The sequence below is a fragment of the Morus notabilis genome, unplaced genomic scaffold (genome assembly GCF_000414095.1).
Source record: "Morus notabilis unplaced genomic scaffold, ASM41409v2 Scaffold78, whole genome shotgun sequence".
In the NCBI taxonomy this organism is placed as follows: domain Eukaryota; kingdom Viridiplantae; phylum Streptophyta; class Magnoliopsida; order Rosales; family Moraceae; genus Morus; species Morus notabilis.
This window is the reverse complement of record NW_010367622.1, coordinates 2,556,264-2,568,288: the sequence shown is the minus strand read 5'-3', so window position 1 is coordinate 2,568,288 and position 12,025 is coordinate 2,556,264.

Here is a 12,025-nt window from a genome sequence, read left to right as displayed (position 1 = left end):
TTTTAATCTTTATTTTATTCACATAAAGACGATGTTATTTTTTGCCATTTGCATATTGCTTTATGTTTTTGCAGTGGTGGTTCTGTTTTAGCTGTGTAATAACAGAGGTGGCCTTTCTGTTGTATAATTTTCTACACAATTCTTCCTTTTGAGCGTTTTCATTTGAACTTGTATGCTGGGATCATGCATATCAGTATTAAGTATTTGTAACTCTCTATTTTGAAATGAAATTTCTCTTAAGAAAAGAATTATCTAAACTTGAAAGTATAAAATTAAACTAGTTAATATCAGTAACCCTACTAATTGAACCTAATTAGAAGACTACTCATGACCACTTGAATACCACTAAGTGCACTTCACCCTTGGCTGATATGGTCACCCAAGTGACTACCAAATTTTTTTTCGTAAACACGAGCACAATATGTTCTTGCTTTAATCTGTCATGATTTGTGTGCCGGGCTTATAGATATCATTTATCATGAAAGGATGAACTTGACCCACTTGAGTCCTATGCGAGGTAATTGATTTTCTTTGTCCATGCAAGGCTGCTTAGTCCAGTAGAGATTTGGAGTTTCGTAGGATTGTATTAAAAATAAATAAATAAATAAACGATTCTGGATTTGATTTTAGATCAGATTTCCGATTTCTACCCTTGATGATTTCACTTTGGATTCAAGAAATGCGAAGGCAAGTACTCTCTTAAATCCCATATGGCTCTGAAGACTGTATTTGTAGTTATGTAGCAACCATATGTGATATGTGAAATGTGATGTGAAATACGTGAAAAAATTTTGATTTTTTTAAGGGAATTTTTTTTTTTATATATTTTTACATTTATTAGACCACTCAACATATAAATTTGTATTATTTAAGATTAATTTTTTACTGATTTAACAAGAAACTTGCTTTTACTATGCCACTTTAATGGCATTAATATTAGTTACTACTATTATAAGTGGTATGTGTGTGTGTGTGTATATATATATATATATTTCCCCTTTCCTTTTCCCGTAATTTTTAATTCTCCCAAAAATTAAAAGGAAAAAAAAAAAGAAGCAAAGTGGATGCTTCAGGGGAATGCAAAGATCAGATAGTGCAACGCTACAAACATAGCAAAATAGATCAATTTACCAAGGGAGACTCGAAAAATTGCTTCTACGTTCCCAATGTATGAATGTACGTATGTACACCACCGACCAACACATACGCACTGTGTGTTTGTCACGTGAGAAAAGGCGTTGCATACTTGCATGCCTTTTTTATCTTTAATTTTTTATTGTTATATATACATATACGTACATACATACATACATATATATATATATATATATATTATCAATCCCTTCAGTTTCACTCCTATACCTGGTGAATAATCTACTGTTGCTTCACATCATGGCCATCTCTGTACAAAACAATTCATTGCATATAAGATGGGCTCCCCTTGATAATTAACTAAAAATAAAAAATAAAAAAGCAAACGAAGAGTGTGTTTTTGTTTTTGTTTTTGTTTATTGTTGTTTTCTTTTTTAATTCTAATCTGACATAAAACATAATAAACTCTTTTGCTTCGAGAAAACAGCTCTTAAAGGATTCTCAGGACATGGCAGAATTTGGGCAAACCGAGTTTGACAATATAATCTGAGTCAACTCTTGGAAGCGTCAACGTCTATTTTTCGCCTCTATGCGTTTGTATGAAATATCAAACATGCGTTTGTATGCAAAACATGGAAAATAATTGACAAATATTAGTACCTGAGACCGGTTAGAAAGCAATAACTCTGAAAAGAGTAGAGCACTATTATTTCATGGCTTGAAATAGCTGGAAAAGTTCACTCAAATGTCAAAAATGGCAATTGAATATTTGCAAATTTAACTTGGAATACATCACGTAACGTCCCAGAGAAACATGGTCAATAGGGGATGCACGTCAATAGGGGAAAAAAAAAAAAAAAAAAAAAAAAAAAAAAAAAAAAAAAAGGTTCTAAGCCGTCGAAATTGTTTTAGCTTTCATAGAATGATAACTAACAATTAATTTTTTAATGGTTAGGCTTCATATACATGTCAAAAAATTACAAAAATGATTTCCATTTTATGGGATAAAACTCATCCCTCATAAAATAGTGGATCGCACTAGATCATTTTACTTACTCAACTAACGAGACTCATATTGTTAGATTATTTTACTTACTCAACTAACGAGACTCATATATTGTGGGAGTAGTAGAATTTTAAACCAATGAGAATGGAGACTCATCTTGTGTGATTAGTAGAGCTTTAATTTAATGAGAATGAATATGAGTGCTCAAAACTTATGGTGCCTTATATCTTGCTCTATTCTACTCCTAAAATATGCAGTAATTTTGGGAGGAAGAGGAAGTGGGGTTGGTACACTTCCACTAAACTCTACTCTAAAATCTGGACGGCACAAGTACTTGATAGTACGTAATACAATACGTGGCATGTGCACTAGACCGACTATATTGGAAAGTAAAACTAGAGGTTTTTTTTGTTTTTTGTTTTTTTCTGGTGTGAAATAGGAAAGTAAAGATTGGTCTCATATTCTCATTTCAAATTGTCAAGAAGACTTTGTAACGTGGCCTTTTTCCCCCCTTAAATTTGGTAGTTTTTCATTGGTAGAAAAGCATGCACCCTTAAATTTGGTAGTTTGGTTTTTACATAAATCTAACTTTTGCATATAAACAGTCTATGGTAGTGTTTGCAAAAAAAAAAAAAAAAAAAAAAAAAAAAAAAAAAAAAAAAAAAGAAAAGTGCATGTTAGCTCACAAGGCAACTAGCTAGCTAATAGTTGGAAAGAAAGATCGTGTTCATATTGAATTCCAGACTGTAAGGGGACAATATGTTGAGGGGGAAAAAAAAAATGGACCAAAGGGCATTTAAATCTTGCAGTTTTGTGCATATTTTCACGTCATAAAAAGGATTTGGTATTAGTTGTTTAGAGAAGCAGTCGGTGGAGAAAAAAGTGGTTGTTGAGTGAGTTGGACTTTGGTGCATGATACTTGAATGGCTACATTAATTCCATTTTCTCCTTTGTCACTTTCCCAAATTGGCCCTTCTACGTATTCTGTTGGCTTTTCAATTAGATAACGATGTCTATATCTTTTCTTTTTTTCTTCATATTTTTTAAGTTTTTTTTTATTTTTTATTTTTGGTGGTGAACAAAGAATGAGGCTGAGATTGCATGAGATGAATGATATGTGCATACAGCTATATTAGAATCTTAGATAGTTTTATCGCAATATCAGATCCAGAATCAAGCATAGAAAAAGAAAGAGAGAGAAGTCCATTTATTAATTTGAATGATAATCAAACAAAAAAAAAATGTTATAATTAAGAATGTATCACCTTAATTATCTCATTTTGAATTTAGTGCACTTTAAATTTTGTCCATTACTTAATATCAATAATCAATAATATATAAAATTAATAAAAGAGAAATGAGAGCATAAGTCTTATAGTAATAAAAATGATTTTCCCAACCAAATAACGATAAAACCAAACCGTGAAAACTCCAATTCCAGTCTCAAGCATGTTATTGTTGCCAATAATATTAATCTTTCTTATGCATTATTTTTAAGAGAGTTTCTTTGATAAGACATGCAGAACATATAGTTACACATCTGACGATTGAAAACAAAAACTGACTTATGAAAGAAACTCTCTATTTTTAAAATAAAAATTTAGGATTTGGAGTTTACGATTGAATCATATCTCTTTCTAAAAATTAAAATGCTAATTACCTTATTAACTTTATGTAAAAGATTTTCATGAGTACCTTTTACCTTTGTCCAAAGAATGGAAAAAAGCTTTCGGAAAGTACAGCCCTTATTAGCTTCTAACTTAAATAGGAAGTTTCACATCATCCGGTGTTGGTGAATGTATGAGTTCATTCTTTTGTTATCCCCTGAAATTTTATTTCTCTACATTTTTTTTAATATCTACATTATGTGCATTTTCAAACATAAAATCACGAACGTTATTAAAACCTAAACATGCATTGCGAGTCATCGGCCCGCTTTAAGCTCCCGCGTCCCACTGATAGGACCCCGGTTGATTCAAATGACGAAATCTTTTTTGTTACAAGCCATTTTGTTTGAGATCAGTTGAATTATTCCTTTATTATTCTAATTCCTAATGAGTTATGGGCGCAGAGTTCACTATATTTCGGCCGATTAGTTTTTAAAATATTGCATAGAAGATCAAATTTAAAATTGATTTATAATAGATTGAGGAGGAAACTAAGAAATTTAATCCTGTCAAGCGATCAACTTTAGTGTCTAATCGAAATTAGGGACAATACTATAGTAGCTCATGAGATTATGCATATTTCAAACAAGAAAAGGGATGAATATCATAGAGGACGTTTGATTTATGTATTCAGAATCATGATTTAAAATCATTCTCATTTTACATGTATTTTTTGTGAGAGAAAACACTATACAGAACTATGAATCATGATTCAGAATCAATAACGAATATGGGAAACAAACGTCTCCTTAGAGTTCAGAGAAAATTTGTAAGGCTTCTAAAGTTCAGAGAGATTGGATGTCACAAATTGAAATTCGTAGGACATTTTGTGATACAACGTATAGTTCAGAAAGTAATCGTTATCAAAAAAAAGTTATCAATGTGGTACACAAGTCGGAAGAAATTTACGCACCAGCTAGTGGATATATCTATAGGGCGAAAGAAGAAAATAATCATTATTACAGGTAAAGTCTTAAGCCCGGTCACCGTATAGTCAAATAAATGTATTTTTTTTTTGTATTTCTGTGTAACATCGTTCATACGTATGTCTAACACTTGATTGGTTTAAGTGTAACACTCAATGTTATTTAAGCAAATCGTTAGAGCAACTCCAACCATGCTAGCTATTTCAGGTTTTTAGCTAAATGACTAATGATTTAGTTAGAATTTAACTTTTCTCTACTCCAACTGTTAGCTAAATGATTAGCTATTTTAAAGAATCCATTTTACATTAGCTAAATATAACGAGCAAGAAGTGACTATATATTATTTTTGTATTATTTTATTGTTTTAAACCATAATAAATGCAAAAATTCTTTTAAAATTCAATAAATTATTTATATTTTAAACTCAATAAATATTAAACTAATCTATCCTTATCTAAAATAGGGAGCATGGTTGTAGTGTATCACTTAAAAATTATTAATTAGAATAATTTTTTTTATCATTTTAACTAAAATTTAATTAAAATTTAAAAAATTCCCTTAAAGATGCTCTTACACATTAATTAATACATAGAAGTATGAAAAAAAATTACTTGAGTATTTGGTATGAAGATTCGTATCATAATTAGTTACTCGTTACACTATTTTTTCTCACATAAAATATATATAAATTAAAAATAATTTTAAATTATAATTTTAAATCTGTGAACCAAACGTTTACTAATTTATCAAACGGGTCCGATTATCAGACTTGAAAGTTAAAACATTTCCCATTACTATACATCGACGGTTAATCTTCGAAAAAGATTATCATATACTATATAGCAAAAAAAAAAAAAAAAACAAAAGTTATAAATTAAACCAGCACCGACAAGAGCAAATCATTAGTCATAGATACCCAAGATAGACGCGTAAGCTCCGAGGTCCCACAAAAGTCTACGCAAATACTGTACGGATAGTTTGAGTTCAATTAATATTATATCTATTTCTATTTTATTATTTTTAGGATCTATTTTGAGGTCTAAATTTATTAAGACTACTGTAAAATATGTTTACTTCGTTGATTCAAAATTTTAATTTGAGTTAAAATATAATTTTATATAAAAAAATTTTATTATAATAAAAAAATAAATATAATTATTTTTAATAATTTTTTATTATAATAAAATTTAAAATTTAAATTCACATCAGGACGAAATATATTATATACAAATTGGGGAATAAAAGTATATAATATGACAAAATCTGCCAACGACCTTCTCTATTATTAATTAACATGGTGGGGTCGCCATGTCTATAACCCATAATTAGAAGTCTAAATCGAGAAGTTGATTTTTTTTTGGCTGAGAAATCGAATAGTTGATTTGGAAGGGCCATATTGCTATTCCTCAAAAAGCCACATATGGAAATTTTATTATTATTTATTATTCGAAGCATCATATTGACGAAAGCCCGTCATATTTTTAGTAAGTTATAAGAAACTTAAAAATTCTGTTTTTATAAAATAAGGACATAGTTAGGTAATTATTAACTAGAGACACGAAAATACAATCACACTTTTACACACGAAATTTTTGATAAATTAAAAAAAAAATCAAAATTTTAAGACCAACATGGAAAAATGTGCTCATACTCAGTCATATGTGGGTCCGTCATTGCTTTTCATATAATGCGGCTAGTATTCTTATATTATGTGTAATGTGTATGGATTCCTGCATTTAACTCGCTACTAAAAAATTGGCTGATTGTTTTTTTTCTTTTTTATGTTTCAACCCAGAAAGTTCATCTAATTCAAGTTGGCAATCTTTTTTTTTTTTTTTTAAATGAAATTGGCCCTTTATTTTTCATTAGGAGATTAGAGCATAACTGAAAAATGAAACAAAACAAGAAAGAAGTATTGCTAGAGGGTGTCGTTTATGCATAGCAGCACATCCCTGTGGAAAAGCATGCATGGATATTTTATGGTATAGTTTTCGAATTTCTATAATTATTCATTGCTTCTCCAAAAGGTCGAAAACAAAATGAAATTGAAAGCTAAATTTTGTCATTTTTTTATTTTTACTTAATAAGTAATTCATAGCTTTAACTAAGAATAAATCTATAATAAAAATAAGAGTGATTCTATTCACACACATGCCTTTTAAATTAAGTTCTTATTACAAGAAAACCTTCACATAAAATAATAAAAGAGGACAACTATAAAAGACTTAATTACATAATTAAATTTTATTACAAAAAGAAATTAAAGGCAAAGTTTTTTTTCTCTCTCCACATACCCTGCATGTCATATCCCAAAATTATAAACTATTAATATTTTAAAATTTATAATAAAATCCTAATTTTCACTTTTCAATAACTATTCCAAAAAGTTGTGTGGGATATGTTAATATTTCTTTTCTATTAGTTGTATGATGATTGTTGTTGTTTTTTTTTTTTTTTTTTTTTCGTGTTTTTTTTCTAATTTTTTTTTTTTTTTTAAAAGAGGTTAATCACTTTGTTTTGTTTTTTTTGTTTGTTTTTTTTTTCATTTTATTATGAAGTTGGATTTCCATTTTTTTTTATATATTATTTACAAGGAGAAGTACGAAATATATAGTATGGAAGCACCCCACTCTCAATAATAGATGACCTACCAATTACCATATGCCCCATGAAGAGCACGTGCATGTAAGCCTTGTGCTACCAAAGCATTAGCAACTTCATCACATCTTGTCTACCGTACATAAACAAGGCTTCATGCCTAAGCTTCAACCAAAAGAGATTTTCTTCGGCTGGCCTCCATACTGATAATATTAATTTAATTTTAATCAAAATCACATCAAATTAAAAAAACATGTAAAATATAAAGTTTTTAATACAGCTTAACGATTGAAAAGTAGAGAATTATTAATAGTTTATTTTTTCTAATCATACTAGAAAAACTCATATTAAAGTAATAAATTGAAACAAAATGATAGGTGTGAAAAGAAAAAAAGAAGTTGTTAAGAATTAATAATCTTATGAAAATAGGTAAGGATAATTTTGGAATTATAAGAGTGTGAATGAAGTAACTTTGGTCGTTTAAAAATAATGTGGAGTGTGTAATTAGAAGGGGGTGTGGAGAATAAAAAATTATGTGAATATAACCACTATAAAATATTTGAGTTGTAACTTGAGTTGTAAAAAGAACAAAACTTTAAATAAATAGATTTCTATAATATAGGACCTTAAAAAATGCAATATCAATTAGTTTTATTTTTCAACCATCAATTTGTATCATAAAAATCCCACCAAGTAAATTATGAGAGTTTTTCTTATTAGTCCTAAAAAATAAACTAAATTATTATTTTGCATTTTTTTAATGAGTAATTGGTATAAATAATTCTTAATTTTTTTAGTAGGTGATAATTTAATTTCTATTCTTTTAATTTTAATAAAACACCCATCAAACTCTTTAAACAGTAAAAATTATGTTTTAGAAAAGATAAAACCCACCGTATTCTTTATTTTAGAAATTATTATTTTATATTTTTTTAATTTTAATTAAATCTAATAATTAAAAATTAACTCTACCCATAAAAAAACCCTCACGAGAGAAACTCCGTTGAGAATTGTCCAAATATCATCCTAAATTTGGTTGTCTATTATTATTTTTAAGACTTATTAGACATTGTCATCAGTTTTACACAGACTAGATCCCAAGGTAGCCTCGAACACATCAAAGATTGGCTCAACAACATTTGGCGTTTTTTTGGCGTTTTTCTTTCTTTCCCATCCAAAACCCAAGACGGTCGACTGTCGAAACACAAGATCATAGAGAGAGAGATACTTTTTTCTTTTTTTTTCTTTTTGTCAGAAAGAGAGAGATAGAGACCGTTGATTCAAAAAATTCACTCATCGATTTTGGAGCCCGTTCTGTCACCATCTCTCTCATCTGCCTACGCGTCACGGACTAATTATTTTTTTCCACTACAAAACACCATATTCATTGTTCACCACCGGGATTCTGTGATTCTCAGGTGTTGTACCATTCTCGGATGAAACATTCTGGACCGTCGATATTTGCGCCTTTCATACGTGATGGACTGGACTCGATGATCGTTTGCCACGTAGTTTGTCCAGAATTGTCAATGTGGACTCACCCGCAAGCTCGTTTAACTTTGGACGCGGAAAGTAAAGCCCGTTTAATTCGTTGATTCAAGTTTTTAATTTGAATTACTTTATGTAAAAAAAATTTATTATAGTAAAAAAGTTAGATGTGACTATTTTTTAGAGTTTTTTACTGTAGTAAAACTCAAATTCTAAACTTAAATCAGTGAAATGAACGGGGCCTAAAGTAACTGGCTTATTAGATTCGCTGATTCGAATTGTATTGATTTAAATTTTTTTAGATAATTTGTATAAATGATCTCCAATCTTTTCAAAAGTGACAGTTTAGTTCATATTTTATTTTGACAAAACGACCCCCAACTTATTTAAAAAATGTTCAATCTCGTCCTTTCCGTCAATTGCCATAAAATAGGTAACGGTACAGTGCACGTGAGAACCCATGTGGCTCATGGTATTGGGGTATATGTATAAAACCACATATTGAGAGAATTGAGATTGATTTATACGTAACAAGTTAGGGTTTGTGAAATTTTTTCTTTGATTTAAGGCTGCTGGGCTGTAAGGCCTGTAATAGAATAAAACTCATTGTGTGATTGTAAGATTCCGAAGCCGACGAAAGTAATGACTTCATAGACGGACTTGAACCCTGTACACAAATTTTATAGATGTCATTTGTATGGGGTAAGTTATGATTTTGGTTGATTCAGTTGTTAAAAGTGTGAAATTGTAGATTTACGCTTGAAATTCTTTTCTTCTCGTCTCTATTTTAGCGCAATGGCAGGATCCACATCTTCAAAGAATTTGGACTCGAGTTCAAAATGGAGAACAATTGGACAATTGGAATCTCTGAGAAGATGGAATGCTCTACTTGAGAAACCGCTTAGTTGTTCCTTAAGTGGACGAGATAAAGAAGGCCGTCCTTCACGAGGCTCATAAATCACGATTTTCTATTCATCCTGGGAGTACCAAGAAGTATCAGGATCTCAAGAGGCTGTATTGGTGGAGAGGTATGAAGAAGGATGTTCACCAATACGTGTCAGAATGTGTGACTTGTCTCCTACTTAAAGCTGAACACCAGAAACCCGCTGGAGAATTACAAACTCTTTTTGTTCCGGGATGGAAATGGGAACACATTACGATGGATTTCCTTATGGGATTGCCGATGGCTGAACGGCGACATGATGTTATCTGGGTCGTTGTGGATAGGCTGACGAAGTCTGCACACTTCATTCCATTTCGTGCAACGTATTCCAGGAAGATTCTAGGAGAGTTGTACCTAGAACACATCGTTAGGCTTCACGGAGTCCCATTATCCATAACGTCGGATCGTGACACCCACTTCAATGTAAGGTACTGGAGAAGTTTCCAAGAAGCCATGTGGACCGAATTGAATTTCAGCACCACCTTTCATCCACAGACTGACGAACAATCTGAAAGAGTCATCCAAATTCTGGAGGATATGCTTCGTGCTTACGTTTTGGATTTTGGTGGGAACTGGAAAAAGCATCTTCATTTAGCCGAATTCACCTACAACAACATCTATCAGGCTTGCATTGGAATGGCATCATTTGAAGCTCTATATGGCAGACCTTGCATATCGCCAATTTGTTAGCTTGAACCAGAAGATCGACTCACTCTTGGACCGGATGTCATCCAAGAAAATAATGAGAAGATAATAATTATTCAGAAACGATTATTGACAACTCAGAGTGGTCAGAAGAGTTTTGCTGACGGGAGGCGTAGACCTTTGGAGTTCTAATAAGGAGATTTTGTTTTGTTGAGGGTTTCTCCGCGTAAACGAATCACTCATTTTGGTGTGAAAGAGAAACTTGCACCGAGGTACATAGGCCTGTTCTAGATCGTGCAACGAGTCGGTGTTGTCACTTATCGTCTTGCTTTGCCTTTGAAGTTGTCTCGTGTACACAACATACTCCATGTTTTGATGCTTCGCAAGTTTCAACCTAATCCGAAAGCCATTTTGCAATGGTACGACGTCCTGATCTAATATGACATGACTTACGAGCAAGTGCCAATTCATATTCTTAATCGGAAGGTGAAAAGTCTACGTCATCATGAGATACCGTTAGTGAAAGTGTTGTGGTAACACCATGGCATTAAGGAAGTAACGTGGGAACTAGAAGTAACAATGCAGGAATGATATCCGTATTTGTTCTCACATTGAGGTAAGCTCTAATTTGGAGGACAAAATTCCTTAAGGGGGTAGAGCTGTAACGATATCAAGAATTAAATAGGTTTAATTATGCTAATTATGATTTATTAATGTGCCTAATTTGATTTCCTTAATTAATCAAGAAAATTTTAATCATTTTCAGTATTTACAATTCCACCTCGGAAGTATATGGGAATACATACTTCCACCCTTTTCTTTTAACTACCTTTTACTATTGTCTTTTACTTTTCTTTATACTTTCTTTTCTTTTCTTTCTTTTCCTTATTTACATCGCACTCTCTCTTGTTCACTTGCTTTCCCACTCTCTCTCAAAGCTCACTCTCTCTCTCTTTCCGTCGTCCCTCTTGTTGGGAATAGTGTCCTAAAAGCATAAGATGTAATAGGATATTTATTATTTAATTAATAAAAGAGTTTATTCATCATTTTATATGCTTATATTTATGAATATTTTATGAATATCAAATGAAAATTTCATGATTATTTATGTAACCTTAAACATAGTATATAAGTGTTATATACGAGAGGATAGTGTTTAAGGATAATAATCAAAAACATTGTTCATGATGAATTTAATTAAAGTTCAGAATCTTTAATTAAAACATTATTAATACATGTTATTCCCATTTGGAATGGAACGGTGCTATCCGCACTGTTAATATGGTGAGATATTGAATGAGTGTATTACGTATAATAACATTAAGTGGAACAGGGACACAGACACAATATGAATTTCTAAGAATTTTCGTTAAGCATAGAAATTCTAATTGAGTCTACCGATGGTCATATACAGACTGATCTTAATCCTGAGTTCTTAACAAACTCATATTTATGTATTTATGTCTTTTGATTTACTCGGTACGGATTCTGAGACCCTGAATCTTATTCCTTGTATTTTGGAGACATGATGAAATAGGTAGCTGGGAATGTTATTATATGAAATGGAATCCATTCCTTCTTGAGAAAGAAGTAGATAAATAATTTTCTTGAGTGTTGATTCGGTACTTGGATTAGTAAGAGCGCTCTGGTTCATGAATGT